Below are 18,853 nucleotides of genomic sequence, written 5' to 3'. Positions count from 1 at the left end.
AAGAAGAGGCCTGACTGTTTCATTCTATTCTAGATTGAAAAAAATAAAAAATAAAATCGTAAACATCATTATGTTGAGCAAAAGTTTTCAAGTCTTTTTTTTTGTAGGTGAATCAAAACTCTTCAACTGCCGATTTGTTTCCTTCCCTGTTGTCCCTGCGCTCTTCTTGTGAAAAATTTAAAGTAAAAAATAAGAACAGTATACACATAAAAACCTCTAGAGTCTACGGCTGCTCCTGTAATAAATGGAATAGGAAAATAGGAATTGGAAAAGGTAGATAACTTTATTATCATTCTTAAGTTTTGCAGCGATTCTTTGTTCTCTAATTAAATGCACCTCCATCCAATAGAACGTAATAGTTAAGTAAATATTTGCATACATTTTTTAGTTGTCCCTTATAAGTTTAGCTTATTTTAAAATTACATTTATTATTAATATTATTTTTGTTGTCCAACAAACCGGAAGTTGTACTTCTCAAGGTGTCAAGGCAGAAGTATGAAGCGACACAAGAGGAAAAAACGAACGGCTCAGAATTATGTTAAAACAAGCAAAAGACAACAACACACAACCCTTCGAGGGCTTACACGGTAAATAAAAGAATTTTTGTTGTGAATATTAAGACATTTAACGTTTGTTGTAAAAACGTCTATTGAATACACACAGTGTAAAACTAGCTACCTTCCCGTTGGCTTTTAGTGGGGAGTTTTATGAGTTACATGATATATTAGCCAGACAAATCATGTTTTTACTATTACATATAGCTTATTATTTCGTTTATGTAAAAATATTTTCTGTCAGTGTGCATAACAACAATTTATAGACACAATAATTTGGCTTACAGTAAACCATCGCTATAACGCGGTTTACTTTTCATGGTCTCCCTACTTCACTGATTCTCATTGGGTAATATCAGACATGGGGACTTGAGACTTAGTGACTTGGACTCGAGTCGACTCGAGTCGCTGTTTTTATGACTTGTGACTTGACTTGGACTTGGCAATCTAAGACTCGGGACTTGACTTGTGACTTGACTTGCCCAAGAAAAAAATACTTGGGACTTACTTGGGACTTGAAGGTGAAGACTTGAGACTTACTTGAGACTTGCACATGTGTGACTTGGTCCCATGTCTGGGTAATATGTTCTGCATTTTGACCGGCTAATCAGGACTTTGATAGTAATTATTGGTCAGAGGTAAAAGTTTACATTATACAGTATCCGTACTATTATTTGTTAAATGAAGGCTTGAGCCTGTGAGTTTTGTTCATTGTAGTATTATAGAGTATTATATTGGGTTGAATTGTCTTTTTTATCATTAATATCATCATCGTGAAACATTGTATGCAAGGAGATTAGATGTGGCGCTCCAGGGTGAACATGTAATGAAGATTTCAGAGATAAAAATGATAAAAAGATTAACAGGATGAAAGGAAAACATTTTCAATTTAGTGCCTGGAGACTAGCCGAAGTTGTAATAATAGTGAAATATTAGTGAATGAGAAAGAATAGTGAATCGTAACAATAGTGCAATGAAAATAATTTAGTTAATATTAAAATGATTTATATCATTATGTACAACAATTTATATGTCACAATGTTGGATTTGGGTTGCAGTGGACCATCGCTATATCGCTGTTCACTTTACCGTCTGACTCCTTTACTGATTTTCATTGTGCTTTGTACTCTGCATTTTGATTGGCTAGTCAGTCTTAAAGATAGTAGTTATTGGTCATAAGTAGATACATGTTTACAGTTTACTTTTATTTGTTGAATGAATACTTGATCCTGTAAGATTTGTTCTTTGATTTCAATGTATTGTAGAGTATAAAATTGAATTAAATTGTTCTTATTGTCATTGTTATCAACATGGTGAAACATTGTATGCAACGCGATAAGACGTGGCACTCCAAGGTAAACATTAAATATATATTTCAAAGGTAAAACAAGGGGTAAAAATTAAATAAAGTTTTTAAAGGTTAAAAAGATAAAAAGACTAACAGGATAAAAGGCAGGAAAACATTTGTAACGTAGTGCTTACAGACTAACCTAAGTTTTAATAATAGTGCAAGATCAATGGTGAGAAAAAATCATGCATGGTAATGTTAGGAATTAAACTATAAAATGAATTTAGCGTTTACCAAGTTGTTCGGATTAGTTATCTGACTCCATTAACTAAACATAAACTCTATCCTCCTAACAAACGCATGCTCGTTTTCTTAATTTAGGGAAACATTGAGAAGAGACAGGCTTTTCCACACGGGGGCAGATTTATTTTCTTAAATTATTTCTCAAGTTAACTCCATCGAATTTTGCCGAATCATTTTTCGAATTAGTCCAATTAGTCTTGTCGAGCCTCACATCTTTTCTTCTCTGGTCCTGTCTGTGCTCCTCTGGGTTCCGTCCTTTTGATACGTCGGGGCGTCGGCCCCTCCCCCTTGGGCGGGCTGACTCCTCCCGTGGGCGTGCTGACTCCTCCCCTGGCCGGGCCAGGAACTCCTCACGTGGCTTCCACCCAGTCGCCACCTCCTCCTGGCCGGAAGACAAGACGCTGCCATGTCTGAAGGGCTCACAAACAAGAAAGCTTATCAGAAACCCCCTCTCCTTTTCGCGCGTTAGCTTCTTGTCCTTGTTCTCGTTTTTATGTAAACATAGTTCTTGTCCAGGCCACACTGACCCCAATCCCTGGATCCCTGTGAAAAATCCCCACTGCATTCAGAAAATTTAATTTGTACTATATTAAATCCCTTATAGTCAATTAAATAAGATAAAAAAATCCTTCAGTAACATTAGTGCAACGAAAAGAATTGTAGCAACATAAAAACCCAAATAAGTCACTTGGTATGTATTTTCCCATTTTCAACTTTTTTGCAATCGTATATATTTTCACAGTTTTGTGCAAAAGTACATATTTTCACAGTTTCGTTTATCAGCAGCAAAAAAGAAAAAAATTGTTGCTAGATATGTTTTTACAGTTTTGTGCGCTCGTTTAGGGTGGTGATGGCCGTGGGGAAGAAGCTGTCTCTAAGCCTGTTTGTCCTTGTTTTGATGGATCTGTAGCACCTACCAAAGGGTAATAGGTCAGTAGGTGGTGGCTGGGGTGGAAGTGTCTTTTATAATGTTGAAGGCTCTGATGAGGTATCGTTCATAATTTAAAAAACACAAAACGTTTCTACTTCATAGATTTTGCCTGTCATGGGTTAGTTTCGGACCATGAACAACAGTTCACCGTACTTGTAAACTTATAAAGGAAATATGTTTACAAATACGGATTTTGTTTCATTTCCTCTTTTTTCTTTTCATGTTATCAACAAGCAGACAAAGTTCATCAGGACACGCTCTGATTTGCCAACCAAATTATATTCCTTTGTTTGTGCATTAGCAGGTAAGTGCCTCGTTTAAAGTATTATTGAAGTATTATTAGTAATGGTAAGAATGTTTTATATTATTGGCTGACACCGCACTACTCCATAAATTGGCTGCATCATTTTTGCATGGTGTATAAACTAATGTATTATAGTTCAGAATATACGGGAAACAAACAAACAAACCCATTACTTGACTTGACTGGGCCAGTTAACCTGTCATGCATGTTTTTGGAATGTGGTACGAAACCTACGTAGGGGCAGGGAGAACATGCAAACTCTGAACAACAAGACTCGTAGCCAATCCATGACCTCAGAACTGACCTCAGAACCGACGAATCAGCAGTCGTAACTCCCTATTTGGATTTAATTGATTAAGTAAAACAAATATATGCATTTTGTGAAGTACATTAAGTGGTCACCTGCAGAGTTCGTAACAAAAGTACTTAATAATTCTCTATGTTTTTAACAACAGACATTTGTAGTTTGTAATGTTATAAAAATTGATGTTTCATCTCTGGACTGGATGCATTTAATTCCAAATACGTTTGTCAGGCTCCTTTTTATAGCGTAATATATGAGTATAAAATGTTCAATGTATATCAAACCGTATTGGCTTGAATGTTACTTGAATCGTACAGAGGCAAGTCAGACTCCGTTTCGTTAAACTGTCGAACGTGCTTTGTCAATAAATGTTCCTAGCTCACCAAGGTAATTCCATGATTTTTAAGGTCTGCTTTGAAAATTTTTGCAAACATGTTTTTATTCATCATGCTCTCAAACTTTAGAGGTTTCGGTATATGTACTTGGAGGCTGTTATGGCCGTGTTACCGCTCGAGACAGAGACACTATTCCGTATAAGCGCCTCTCAGCAGAGATTACAATCATGTAAGATGCTGTCTTGAAAAACTGTGTCTGGCGACAATAGTTGTTGATGGAATTGTCGACTATTTCTATAATTGATTTTTGCTGACTAACTGTTGCAGCACTCATTTTTTATTGACTATTTTTAAAATTCTCATCTCATCTCATTAGCCGTACCGCTTATCCTCATTAGGGTCGCGGGGGGGCTGGAGCCCATCCCAGCCATCTTCGGGCAGTGGGCAGGGGACACCCTGAACTGGTTGCCAGCCAATCGCAGGGCACACAGGGACAGACATTTCATTCGCTCATTCACACCTAGGGACAATTTGGACCGGCCAATTCACCTGAAATGCATGTTTTTGGAAAGCGGGAGGAAACCGGAGTGCCCGGAGGAAACCCACGCAAGCACGGGGAGAACATACAAACTCCGCACAGAAAGTCTGGAGCTGGATTTGAACCCACGACAGGTTCCCATGACATGAGCTGTGCCGCACAAGCGCTAACCACTGCGCCGCCGTGCTGCCCTATTTTTAAAATTGTTTTCCAAAAATATTAGATACATATGGAGAGAATAAGAAAATGAATAAAGGAATTGTCAATTGCTCAGCCGAGGGTACCGTAAGTAAGCTGGTGGCCACCATCCCGGGCGGCCCTACTTCACCCAATCACTTTTGAAACCTGGAAACTTTTTCAAAGCGACGTAAACAAGCGTAGGTCCAAAAGTGAAGGACAAAAATCAGGAAGCCATCGAAAGAATAGCAGTTTCTTCTTGTTTGACATTTTCTTGCCCTTCTTGCACGGGCAGCTGCATGTCTGCACTGATTGTGTGCCGCCGGCAATCATTTCCCTTTTCGGACTTGAACAAGCTCGCTGTGCGGATTTCAAACTGCAGTCAAGACTTGATGGTTTGCTTCGCTCTCCCAGAGGACACTTTGCTGTTTCACAATCTCTAGAATCATTAAGAGGAATCAAAAAAAAAGAAGTACTTTTGATTGGCATGTAAAGTATGTTGTACAATAGACTCCTGTCATTAGTCTGTTAAGAAGTTGTAGGAAACATTAGGGGAAAAAATACTGGATTTCAAAATGATATGGTATGTGATAATGGCTATTATCACACAGAAAGTATGTAAGTAATTAAGGCCAATATCACATGCCAACAATTAAATTAGGGAATTTATAACGTTAATAATTCTTATATTGAAACGGTTATAAAATATAAATAACTGAGACGGTCTTCCTAGCTCCTATGCTTAAAAAAAAATCCTAAACAAATTCAGTAGTGTCATTTTCGCTTGATAATATACAGTAAGTACTATTTGTGTACTATACTTCTTTATGATTAAATAACATTAAAGAAATTAACAAGTAAAGGAAAAATTAAATCCTTTACCCTTGAATTGACTGGTGCAGTGGAGTAGCGGGTGGATGCAGAAGCGGAAGAGATGGCAGTTTATAATTTAAAGTGATTTTTAAACTTTTGGTTTTCATGCTCTTAGAGATTTTATTGTCTCTTTAATCATTGCTAGGTTATGGACACGCAACTCAACGAGTGCAACCATTCACGTGCCTTTCTCGGATGTCTCTATAGTTACAAGCGTTGTAACCATGTTTATCATGTTTTTGCTTCTCACTTTAGCTTCAATGCAAGCATTGCAAGCCTTAGCTAATACATACAGTACCAAAAAATACAGTAAGGTATTGCCGAGTCACAGTCTTTATAAAACACATACGATTTTTAACTGAATAAAGTAAGAAAAGAAATTTCAGCCTATTGTATATCCCATTTTTATGATGCCGTTGTGCAAACCAATAGCAGACCAGCATTTGATATGATGTTGACCAATTGCAGACAAGCATCTTAGAGACAAAACTTGTCATACACACAGACCCCGCAAAGTTTAGATTTTGTTTTAAGTTTTTGAGCACCAAAATAATGTTGTTGATGTGATAAAGTGGGGGAAAAGCCATTACATTTTATTTCACACCCTTATGTGAAAACTTCGGGGTCGCTTTATCCCGAATGTCTTCTTTACTAGATGCTTAACAGGTTAGCAAGTTCTAGGTAGTTATTGATCCTACCCAATTAGCAAATGAAGTGTTTTTGCCCTTCACAACACTTGCTTGTGTAATTTGGTCCCTTTAGTTTTTTCATATTTTTGTAAAGACTTGTTTGGTAATTCTGACCAATGTTGCTTTACCTACCTCATTAAGGGGTCTTGACAGAAAGAGGAAGACCTTTTGACATTCTTCACATTCAGCCTTGAATCACATGCTGTTTCGCCAAGCAAAAGAAAAACTAATTACATTTGGAATCCAATTATGGGAGTGGTAATGAAATTTCCAAATGGGGAAACTTGTAATCTGCTCATTGAGGTATTTAATTACGAGTGGGCCTGTGGATTGGAGATACGTTCAACCTTCTTCAGTAGGTGCGATGTTTCTCGAAGCTTCAATTACCGTTTTCACTACCATAGGGCGCAGCGTGTTAAAAGGCGCAGTCTCTGTAGCTGGCTATATTTCTGTATTTAACACATACAGATGGTGCACCGCCTGATAGGGTGCAGGTGCCCTCGGCTGCGGCCACCTTACGACAACACAGACAAGCATACAAGTGTGCATATTTACAATGAATAGAAATGAACACCATGGCGGACGAAAACACGCAGAGGATTTAGTGGTGGGAAAAGTGGGGTTTTGGATTTGATTAATATTTGGGGAGACAACTCTGTTTAGCCTCCAGTAGCACAATATCTTTCAAACTGCCAAATACGCTATGTCCTAGCATTCATGAGTACTTCCGCAAACAATGGACGCAATGTGTTTTACGTCACGCGTCCTCTTCTGCACAAGATGGAAAATTGTCGCGTTCACACAGGAGATCGGATTCAAGTCGCATTTAGTTGGAAATGTGAACGATCTCACAAAACATTGGATTATACCCAAAAATCTAGTAAGTCTTAGGTATGACTCACCCAAGGCTTCACCTGTTACCTTCCAGTTTTGGGGCAGACGCCCGATTCTAATGCAACCGAACTTTACATCACACACAGAGCGCACGAGTGGTGCGCTGCACAATATGAATAAAATCTGAAAATTTTATGTGCGCCTTATCGTTGTAAAAAAACGGTACATATGCCTTGCTTTCCATGCTTTTTTTGGGGGCTTTTTGCTAACGGTTAAGTTCAATGTTTCCTCTTAGGGATTGTTTTTTTAAACAGTGCAAATTTAAAATAAATTACTATAATACAATCATATTCACGAGACAACAGGTCACGCCAAGATTACACAATTGAGTGGATGAGCTAATTGGTCAACATTAGCAGCCAGATTGTTAAAACCATGAAGACTGGATGAAGTGAGAAAAATTAATTAAGACATTTTCCATCAATTCTCTTCAAAACTATGCCACAATCCCCAAAACACTGAACATGACTTTGAAGCTGGAGAAAAACAACTTTTAGGGTTCTAATCAATACAAGGCTGATATCACACGCTCTACAAAACAATTTCAGTCCATCAAATGCTTATTGTACACTTGCATGGAATATTTAGTGGTTTATCAGCCTTTCTAATAAAATACTGCAAGAACTAAACTGTTCTTGGAATTTTGATATTTAACGTAAAACATCGCCTTTTTTGTTGAAGAGCAGTCAAGAACTTCCACAAAACCCCAATAGTGCTACAGGGTATGTACATAGAACCACGTACAACTGATTCATCACTTCATTTTGGTGTTTTTGAAGCGAACCAACCATTATACAAGATAGCAAGAACTAAATCATTTTTGGACACAAATCCAAATCTATTATCTAAAACTCAATCACCGTTGTTAAAGGAGCAGTCAAAAACCATTTAAGATGCCCAGTAGGAGAGAATGATGCCAATGGGTTGCTACGTTGAACCAAGTATAAGTGGTTTATTAGTTATTCCTGGGGATTCTGTAACAAACCAACCATTATCCAATACAGCGTAAAACTAAGTCGTCCTTGGATGTGAATTGTAAAGTAGTAGGTAAAACGAAAACACAGTTGTATGTGGACCAGTCAGAACCTCTTGAATCCTGTAGCCCAATGGGGTCCAATGGTGCCACAGGGTTCCTACGTAGAACCATGTACAACTGATTCATCTTGTTCTAGGTTCTGAACTGAGCCAATCATTATCCAGTTAGCTTTGTATTGGGAGCCGTCATTAGAAGCCCTGCAGGATCCAACGATGCCACAAGGTTGGTACGTAGAAACACATAGATCTTATTCATCACTTGTCGGATCGTATGGCGTTTCCGCCCGTCTGCACTGCTCTTCAAAAACCTTGGTGCTTAGCATGACTTTTGTATTCATCCAGCTTCTATTTATTTGACTGGGTTTTTGTTGCTGTTATCTTCTCTCCCTCCTTTGCTGAGTGTTAATTTTTCATTCACCTTGGCCCCAGTGAAACTTTTAACTCGACGCGTGCTTGTTTGCATCTTGTCTGCCACACACAACATATTTATTTAACTAAAGAACGATTTAATTTTTGTTGTCTTAAATAGGTTTCGATAGTTCTAAAGGGTTGTTACGCAGAACTGGAACAACATGACTGAACCTCTAGAACAGGTTCATTCAAATTTCGGCCCGGAGCCCAGTTAACACCCGTGGTCAAATTGTTACTGGCCCGCAGCCTCTGTCATGAAATTAATAATATGTGGGCTGCCAGTAATGTTGATCGCAGTTTAAAATAAATTTGTACAAAAACAAAAAAAAAGAATCCAGCGGATTCCTGACGCGGCGAAATCGGAAACAACTGCATGTCTCTAAATTGCCAAATGACTATAGCTGTTTTCAAAAAAATTAATATCAAATCATGCTGACTACTAAATCTAACTTAAAAAAAGCTAATTTTACAGCATGGCAGCGCTTTTCAGGATAGCCTGAGAGAAAAATTAAAATGCTACAAAGGCAAGCTACAAGGTTGCGATGCTGATAAGCAAGCACTGCAAACCTTTCAGGCGTGGTAACTTTTCAGCTTACCAAATCTGGCATGCTTTCTGAAAAGTTTGGTCACACCTGCCTTAGAACGTCTCTTAGAGAATGAGGTCACAAATAAAGTCAGTGCACTACAAGACACTCAAAGACTATACTAAAGTAAAAACAGATTTTTTTTTATCTAGAACACACTGGGGATAAACATCTTTTCCACTTCAGACGTGACCCTTGATCAAATTCTTAAGGGTCCTCATTGCCAGTTTGCTGGTCTTGTTTTTAATGACCGCCCTTCCCCCCACTAGCTTGCCAAATGTCGATCCTAACCGAACAAAACGAACCCGACCAATTAGCCGGGCCGGCTGCTTGAGCAAACACCATTAGTGGCCGACCTGCTGGCCTGGCGGCGACGCCGTCTCTAGCTGCGAAGATTTAAGAAGCGTTTGGAGTCCTGAGCCAAGCACGACAATAATTACCTTAAAGGAAAATGATGTACTCGTGGTGTCCTCAGGGGCCACAATTGAATTGCTTCAGCGTTGCTGCAAATTTAAATCAAGCTGACAAGAGAGGTAAAATGTGTTTGCGGGCTCACGGGCACGAATGATTGCCGAGCTTTTGTTTATTAGCGCATAATGATTCAATCCACGTCGAGATAAACATTTTCTGTGAGTCGCTCTCTCTGTTGATCTAATGACTGCGTATCATTCAGTTTCCAAATTAGAGCAGCGGACGAATGAGAAACACACTTTGAAAATTGAAAACATGTTCGTGTTCAACGATTGCAGGCATTGACCCTTAAGGAAAAGAGTGTTTGTACAAAAGAGGCTATTTAGTATCAGAACGTAAATGTTAAAGAAATTCTGTGGACAGTGATTCTTTTGTTTCCTCCGTGTATATTTTGGAGTGCAAATTTTCCAAATGTGTCTTTGTGATTACTACTACAGCCGCCCCCTGGGATATGACAATTGTTCATTCTGAGGTGGGGATAACAAAGTAAAATTGCTACTATTGTGTGGGATAGAAACCTCTGAAAAATGCATCGTTAATGGGTTCCAATTGTAGTAGTGATGTGGATCAGCAAAGTTTTGGTCTTACTGGCAGACAGAAAGGCTAACTTGGACAGTGGAAGTGTTATTAAGGAATCAATAGACTGTTTAAAACATGACATTCCTCAGTTACAAAATGCTTTGAAATATTTGATGCAATATTGTAATAATCAAAAACATATTTGTGATTCCTGTGAGTAGATTACCTGTGCAAGAAGGGGAAACACATATTTGGTCTAAAGCAAAAACGATTTCAAATAATGATGCTATTTGTGACATTAAGGTTTCTATGACAAGGAGTGTTTTTTAAAATGTTTACTCTGATATTCCCACTATTATGAATCATGATGCAGGTGTCTTTGTGAATGAAAAGGTTGATGACGAAGTCGCACATAAACATTTCGGTTTTGGCATTGGTATAGACCCAAATGACTGTGTTTCTAATGTAAGGAGCAGAAGATTACATGGCAAAGGGTCACATAGATTCTATGTCATAGAAGCTCAAATAGTGGCAGGTCAAGCACGTACTCAGCCAGGGTTTTGTGCTTAATGCTGACGGATCTGCGTTGGTTGCTGGGGATTGTGACTTATTCTATTGAGTGAAATTCAATAAATATTGTTTTACAATTGACTTTTGTGAACAAAATACTTAAAGTACAGTAAGCTATATCTACTTGATCAGTTGTCACAGGTTGTGAGAGTTAGATTAAATTCACTTTATAATGTTTACTGCTGTTTTTTTCATTTAATTGTTTACGGTTTACGTTTGTTGCATTTTGTTGATGAATCTGTTGCTGGTGGGGCGCAATAAATATGACAAGTTTCTATGAGGCAGTTACATGTCTGTTCTTCTCTATTCAAGAGACTTGAATACTGCTCAGAAAATTTCAAATGATTTGACATACAATATTTTAAAAGTAATGGCAAGAGTTACTTTCCCTGGGTACGAGTACTTTTTACGATAGAGCAATTCAGTTACTAACTAAGTTACTTTTGGAAAAAAGGTGTGAGTAACCTAACTAATTACTTTTTTAAAGTAAGATGCCTGCCACTGGTTACAGCTATGCAACTGGACGATGGTAGCAATTTGTCTTCCTTTTTTTAAATATTTTTTGATCATAGCAAGCTTCGCATCCATAGTTATCACGTTTTTGAGTTTTCATTTTAACATCACTGCAAGCCATGCAGTACAAAAATAATCCAATATCAAAACACTTACTTACAAAAAGAGAAAGGCATTGTGGGAGAGAATTGATGAATTCTTGACATAAACCAATAGCCGACCAGCATTTTACATGACATGGACCAATAGGAGACAAACGTGTTCAATACATATCATACGCACAAACACCGTAAAGTTTGAATTAGATTTATTTATATATTTGAATTATTTTTTCATGCATATTTGATATTAGTAAAATAAATGTTTTGCTTCACTGACAGATTGTCTTCATTTTAAGTAAGTGTTTGTTTTGGTTTTCTAAAAAATGAACGGAGTGATCGGAGAATTTCACATGAAAATAATATTTTATTTAGTCAGTTTTTGTTGTTGGACTTTTCAGTGTTTACAAAAGCATGTCTTTTTTTGTGAAAGTGGGTGCCACTTTTTTTTTATTGTCCAACACACTCCAGTGAAAAAATAAATGTCTTCCCCTTCAACTTGTGCCAGCTAACAAATAGCAAATACTGAGGCTGAAAAAGGGCCACTGCATTATCCCAGCCAAGTGGACTTCAGGCCAAAGTCGCAATTAGAACAAGCGCTTGAAATCTGGCACTTGGAATAACTATGATAGATTCAAAGATAGAAAATAAATAAAATGCTTTTCTAGTCCCAGTGCGTCCTAACCCAATTAGCACCTGGCTTTCAACATGCCAAACAATAAACACGAGGAAATGATTCGGTAGGAAGTCGTCCATCTCTACTGGAGTCCAATCTGACTTTTTCAGAAGCTTTGACCTGACTCAGGTGCTTTTTTCTTTTTTTTTCCTTTTTCCTCCTACCTTTAATCATTTATTCAGGACGATTTTCTGATCCCAGCCAGTGATATTTATAGACCTGGCCTAGGTTATTCCAATGGCATTCAAAAAGACGGCTCTCATGAAAAATTGAATCCGGTATTTAGAATTGTCTTTATCGTCATTGATTAAAACATAGCGAACATTGTTTGCAATTAGATCAGATGTGGCACTCCAAGAGTAACATGTCGCAAAGACTTAAAAGAGAGAATCAAGATAAACAGGTCAGGATGAATACAATATTAACAAGGTAGTACTTGGAGACTTGCCCAAGTTGTAAGTGCATCTGAACAATAGCACAATTAAGAGTAGTGCAATTATATTAGCTGAAACATTGTGCAAATAAAACCCCAAAAACATTTAAATATACATTTTACAATACACAGGCAAGATAGTTACGTTAAAAAAAACATGACAAAATAAGGATAGACTACATCAAAGGATTTTGAACTTGCAAGTAGAACAGGAGAGAACCTAACCCAGGGGTCGGGAACCTTTTTGACTCAAAGAGCCATAAAAGCAAAATATATCAATTTTATTTTGGGAAAGAGCCACACCATATATTATGAGACAAATTTACTAAATTGCTAAACCCGCGCCCCAGACAAAAGCTTAGTCTTCAGCACATTTATTTTTGATGATTTGATAAAAATTATGAAAAGAGAATAATGCCAGAGCCCGTGTGCCAAAATCAACAAACATACCACTTAAACTTGTCTCTTTCTTGCAATTACTCAAGATCGGTTAAACTCATTTTGACCCTTTTTTTCATACATATTGGTTTCAAAACCAGATGTAAGCAGTTATTTTGTAAAAACGTCACAACATTCTGCAAACAGGGAGCCTGATGTGCTTATCTATGGTGCAGACGGCGTAGGGCGAGAGATGGGAGGGAGTGCTTGCACTTTTTGCATAGCTCCACCCATCCCTCCCACTCACCCAATCAAAAAACTTTAAGTTCTCTTCCGGTGTTTTGGCGTATTTAAAGTTTGTTCTGTGGATTCATCATAAGGTATCTGAACACTGAAGACAGATAATATAGTGAGGTTTTATATAACGGATTCTTTAGCGTTGTACAGCCAGAACGAGTTTTTTTTTGTTTTTTTTTTGTGACACCTTGACTGTAAATTGTAGTGAAAAACGTGCCCTATATATTCTGCGAAGTACTGCCTCTTTGTTAACTTTGGTTAGGCTTTGTGTGTATCTGAACAGATATAATAGTTTACGTTTTGGACGAGATGGAGAAAATTTGCATGCAATCAAATTTGTCTCTGAGCCACAGGTACTCATAGAAAGAGCCATAAATGGCTCGCGAGCCATTGGTTCCCGACCCCTGACCTAACCGTTCTCAAAGGCCTCTTCTGAGCCCTTTCTTTTTATTAAATCGCCCACGTTACAAAAAAGCAGATGCACCCAAATGGGCGTGGATATCAAAGATCAGCAGTAGCTCAGGAGGTAGAGCGCTCGTCTTGGGATCAAGGGATCCCAGTTCGAATCCCGGCTTGTCCGTGTTACATGTCGAAGTGTCCTTGAGTAAGACACTGAACCCCTAATACCCCCAATAAGCTGGTTAACGTCTTACATGGCTGCAATACAAGGCCGCTATTGGGAAATGTGAAGCACACTGTAAAGCACTTTGGGAAGTCATTGACTTGAAAAGCGCTATATTAATGCAGATCATTTCATTTCATATTGGCTAATAGTAACAATGATGTTAACATTTGCATAATGGTCAAAATAACCAACAGCAGTAAGTTATAATTGTGAAAATGATGAAATGGCATCCTCTGCAAACTTTCTGCAGGTGTCCACTATTGAAAACTGAATAAACTTATCAATAGTCTTGTGTGCTTGTTTAGACCTGGCCTGGCGAAAAGCAGCCGAGGATATTCTGGGCTGTGTTGATGACCCTCCATAAGGCTCTTCTGTCTGCCGCCGTTCACCCACAAAAAACACACCCATTTATGCAAAGATGTTTCAAAAGAATAGGATCAAATGCAATTGAGTGGTCCACCTTTAGGCTACTTCGTAATTGCTATTAAAGTGAGTGTGCGAAACAACATGACTCAGCGGGTGAGAGGGTGGGAAAAAAACAAAACATTAATTGACTGAGGCTGTAGAAAAGTAATATACCACGATAAAACCTTGTGTATAACGCGTACCCAAACTTTCAAGTTTTTTTTTTCAGTAGGAAAAAAGGCGCCATGTACATTCATAAATACATTATGTGTGATTTTCTTATTTTTTCTTTTTGTCTCATTGTCTTGCACGGTTGACATATACTGTACCTTTGAAGATAACTATAGACCTTGATCCTTTTTTAAAAGTATGAGGATAATTGTTTATTGATCAAATACTTTTTTTTCCCCCACAGTATATATTTTTACCCTGCAAGTGAGACCACTTGTATATCAATGCAACACTGTCTAAATCATTTACAAGTACTGAGTGTCAGCGCTAAGTGCTAACCCACCGCCGGGCTGCTTCTCTCTCCCTTCTGACATTTTGGCGCCGCCGTGTTGTTGTTGTTTTTCCATAAAATGTTTTTGTGTTTGCCACTTTCACACGGTGCCATTGTGCGGACTCGTGTTTGTAAATGTCAAGCCCTTGATGGATCGGCTATAGGATGAATCGATTAGTGCGCCACATCAAGGAAACAAAATGAGCAATGAGAAAAAAATTGTCACGCATTATTGCTCAAAGTGGATGCGTGCTGTGATAAAATATCGGCGGAAATGGCAGGGCGGTCAGGGGGTGCACCTGAGGGACTTTGTGCAACAGATGTGGCCCGGATAAGAATTCAAGGTTCTATCTGAATGTGCTGGTATTGGGATTTTTGAAAAAATATGATCCTGATTTTATCATGGTTCATAATTTGGACTGGTTTATTTGATACTTTTTAGTTAATTTAATGTTTGGTATGAATACATATAATTAGGAGATGAAAGTGGCAAAAGGGAAATGTATACACCCTATTTATTCCTATTTTTATTAAAGTCGGTATACAATTCGTCTCCCTTTTTTCCGAGCTCAAACTAAGCATTGTAAGTGACAAACGTTAAATATTTGCGGCAATGATTAAAGTAATTTACTGACAACGTCAACTATAATCACCATACCAAAAATAATATTTACAGCACATTTACAGAATTTCATATCCCTCAAAGTCCGATTCATCAAAAAGATACTAAGGATCGCCCCATACAGGTTTTTCAAGGTGGATACCGATAATGATTATTATCATTAAGAGGGGGCTGATAACCGATATTTGCGTCCGATATACATTTTCTGTAAAAGCTTAAAAAATGGCGTAAGAAAATGTTAATACAAAAAGAAATAAAGAATATCTGTTCTGAATTCAAATTAAATATTAATAGCGCACTCAAAGCTTTTACAGGTAATACATTAGAATTACAACACAACTAACATGACTAATCTTTCACTTTCACATGACTCATACGTGTGTTGGTTTACACGGGATAAACCAATAAAACCAGGGTCTCAGTCACAATTCTGCCCTGGTTACAGCAACTATATACAATAAACATGCATTACAATAAGACTATTGTAGCACATGGTTAATATAGTATGCTATCTAAAGCCTATTGTGTACTACTAGTCGTGTTCGTGAACATAGGAGTAATCAGCCCGTTTTGGAGGGGCTTAAGCACCCCCAAATTCAACCGAAGCACACCAAAAATATATAGCATTTTAAAAACTCCCTTTTCCTTAGTACAGGACAGGATAAGCTTAAATATGATAAAAATGTGACATAAATACATCTAAAAAAAGGAAAACAAAACTAAATTGTGTACAATTCAGCGTCTGAAACACTCCACTGCCTTGAAATTGTTCAGTCCTTTTGATCCCTACTGCTGCGTTAGGATGTTTTCTGATTTTTGTGTATTTTCTCCTCATCAGTTGAGCACATTATAATCACATTTTGATGGATAATCTATACACCATTTTCAATTAAAAAAATCATTAATTGATACTGATTTTTATGATACTCTATTCTTATCTTCTTAATAATACAGAGATCAGAATTTTCCGCGGATCCGCGGATTTCCACTGTTTTTGAACCCCAAAGGTCATTCCCGTAAATCGTCTAAATTCGATGAGAAAATATTTTGGGGGGGTGAGGTATGATACGTGACTGTTTCATCTCCCCAAGTTAGCAGTTAGAGATCGCGAGAAAAATCGGCAAAAAGAAGCGCAGCACATTAGATCTATAACACACAATGTGGTTTAGCTAACAAATAGATCGACTCCTACCATTGGTCGATAGGTTCGCTGATAACCAATCAGCGGAGCTTTTGTTCAGAGCATTGGCTTTCTCAAACATGGCGCTCCTTCCGGTCTTTTCAAACGGTGAAATGAGTGTTTGAAAAAGTAAATATAAAAATACTAAGAAAAGAAGACGAGGCTTTTGTCTCCGAGATTGATAAAGGAATCAAGAATAAATTTAAGTGGTCACGGCTGGAGAAGACTGTCACAGTAAACGTTAAAATCGGCGCAAAGATCGAGGAAGTTACAGAAACTTTGAGCCAGTTCATCGCAAAGTGTGATGTTCCAGGGAAAGCAAAGTGTCTATACTGTGTCGATCTGATCAAATATGGTACGCAGGGTTGTGTGGCACTGATCGATCATGCTAAAATAAACAAGCACAAAGCAAAAATAGCTTGCCGGCGATCAAATTATGCACTCGGATCCGCATTTAAAATCGGCAGTAACACCACCGGTTCAACATTATTGGCAGTTCCAAATCCTACCACTTCAAATACTAGCAGCAGTCAACCACTGGTTCCCCTGTGTGACAGAAAATCCCAATCTGAGGTATTTATAAATCTATTTATTTATGAAATGATTTTATCTTTTGTGTTTATACAATATTTAGAACAGGATAAACAAAATTTATGACATGTATTTTCTTTAAGCATGTTCAGTTTGTGCATTCTATTTTCAAATTAATGATGAATGGTTATTAATGTATATATTTTCATATATATTGTTGATTAGTAGCTAAATACAAGGTCCATCTTCATCAAAACACAACAACAATGGTGATGGTTGTAACATTGTAATCCCCCAATTGTTTTAAACATCTTAAAACTGAAAAAAATACATGGTTTCTGTTTTGTTGGATTTACTCCTTCTAGTGCAATTTTCACATAGCAAATAAGATAAATGCTGTTGGCTTCAGGGGGGCTTTGCCCCCCTGAGCCCCCCACCGGGCTCTGCCCTGGACCCTGGCTATTTCAGCTGAAAATGAAAATCTCCATTCTGATCCCTGATAATAAAACAGCTTGAGTTCGATTATTTATTTATCATTTCATTATTTATTACTTTTTTAAATGGCTAAATTAACATGTTTAATGACTGAGCTTATGACACTAGCACAGACAGTCACGCCCACCCATACACAAAACCCTTCCTAACATAATGAATGATATGGTGATATCAATGACAATAAAGAAAATTAAATGCAAAATCCGCAAAGCAGTGAACCAGTGATAACTGAGTGCAAAGTAGAGTGCTTTTAGTATGTTTTGTAATTCGGACAATTCAGTGTTTGAAAAACGATCCAGAAAGGATTATAGTCAAATAGGGGCGGCAGTGGCTCAGGAGGTAGAGCGCTTGTCTTGGGATCAAGAGATCGCAGTTCGAATCCCGGCTCCTCCGTGTTACATGTCGAAGTGTCCTTGCGTAAGACACTGAACCCCTAATGCCCCCAATAAGCAGGTTAGCGCCGCACATGGCTGCACGGCCGCTATTGGGAAATGTGAACCATAATGTAAAGCGCTTTGGGAAGTCTTGACTTGAAAAGCGCTATATAATTGCAGATCATTTCATTTCAATACCGAGGTATCACTGTAGTAGTAGTAGCTTGTAAGCACAGAACAAATATTCAAACCATAGCTTTCCCTTTTTTTCGATGGATCGAGTCCTTGTTTGTTTCTCATTTGCATCAACTCTAACTCGAGGCCAATCAGCGCCAATCAATGAAACCGAAACGACGCAGGAATCAAATATACACAGCAACCGCCACCGAGATCCGCCAGGTTGGCTTCTTGTTAACGCTAACTTTTCCTTTTTGATTGCCGGCGGCCTCCGCACGACAGATGTAATCAACGTTACCGTTTTCCATATCAAATCAGACAGTTCCAATAAAACGGCCGTTATTGTTTCACAGCGGGCCCAGTTCGGGAAATATCCAAATTTTAGACGTGTGATTGTGTGTTCTCATTTGCACATATGTGACGAGACGCTCGCTGGTGGGCTCGTCACGTGTTGTGGGTGGACGGATGACTCACCGCTACCTTACACACCAATGCACACTTTGTTTATTTTTTAATTTTTTTTCATATGCGGTTATAAAAAGAATTTGCACAAAGGAAGCCAGAATACAGACGTTCAGTCAAACGGTAGGTAAAGCTTTGAGCGCAAGAACTCCACTCCAATTAGAGCTACTTGGAAGAGTTCATGTCCCTTAATGGATGTTCTCAACTTTAAATAAAGCGCGACCGACGGTGCATGGAAAAGTCTTATGCGTGAAGTAAGAGGTTGTGAAGAGTTTGACAATACTTTAGAAAAATATAACAGTCCC

At 38.0% G+C, this 18,853-nt stretch overlaps 1 protein-coding gene across 2 annotated transcripts in view; it reads left to right on the top strand.

The window, feature by feature from the left end:
• The first annotated feature begins 462 nt into the window (after positions 1-462).
• tmeff2a (transmembrane protein with EGF-like and two follistatin-like domains 2a) overlaps positions 463-18,853 on the top strand; it is a 222,714-nt gene continuing 204,323 nt past the window's right edge. The window contains exons 1-2 of one of the 2 annotated variants that reach the window (XM_088353044.1): positions 463-587; positions 3,314-3,380. The gene's annotated coding sequence lies outside the window, so the exon portion shown is untranslated. Of the gene's footprint in view, positions 588-3,310; positions 3,381-18,853 lie in introns of both variants that reach the window. The other variant, XM_088353045.1, reaches the window with a different exon arrangement.

This window comes from Urocampus carinirostris, chromosome 14 (assembly GCF_059441175.1).
Source record: "Urocampus carinirostris isolate Australia breed hairy pipefish chromosome 14, RoL_Ucar_1.0, whole genome shotgun sequence".
Taxonomy (NCBI): domain Eukaryota; kingdom Metazoa; phylum Chordata; class Actinopteri; order Syngnathiformes; family Syngnathidae; genus Urocampus; species Urocampus carinirostris.
Note: the sequence above shows the minus strand (reverse complement) of the source record. Positions and strands in the feature narration are given on the sequence as shown.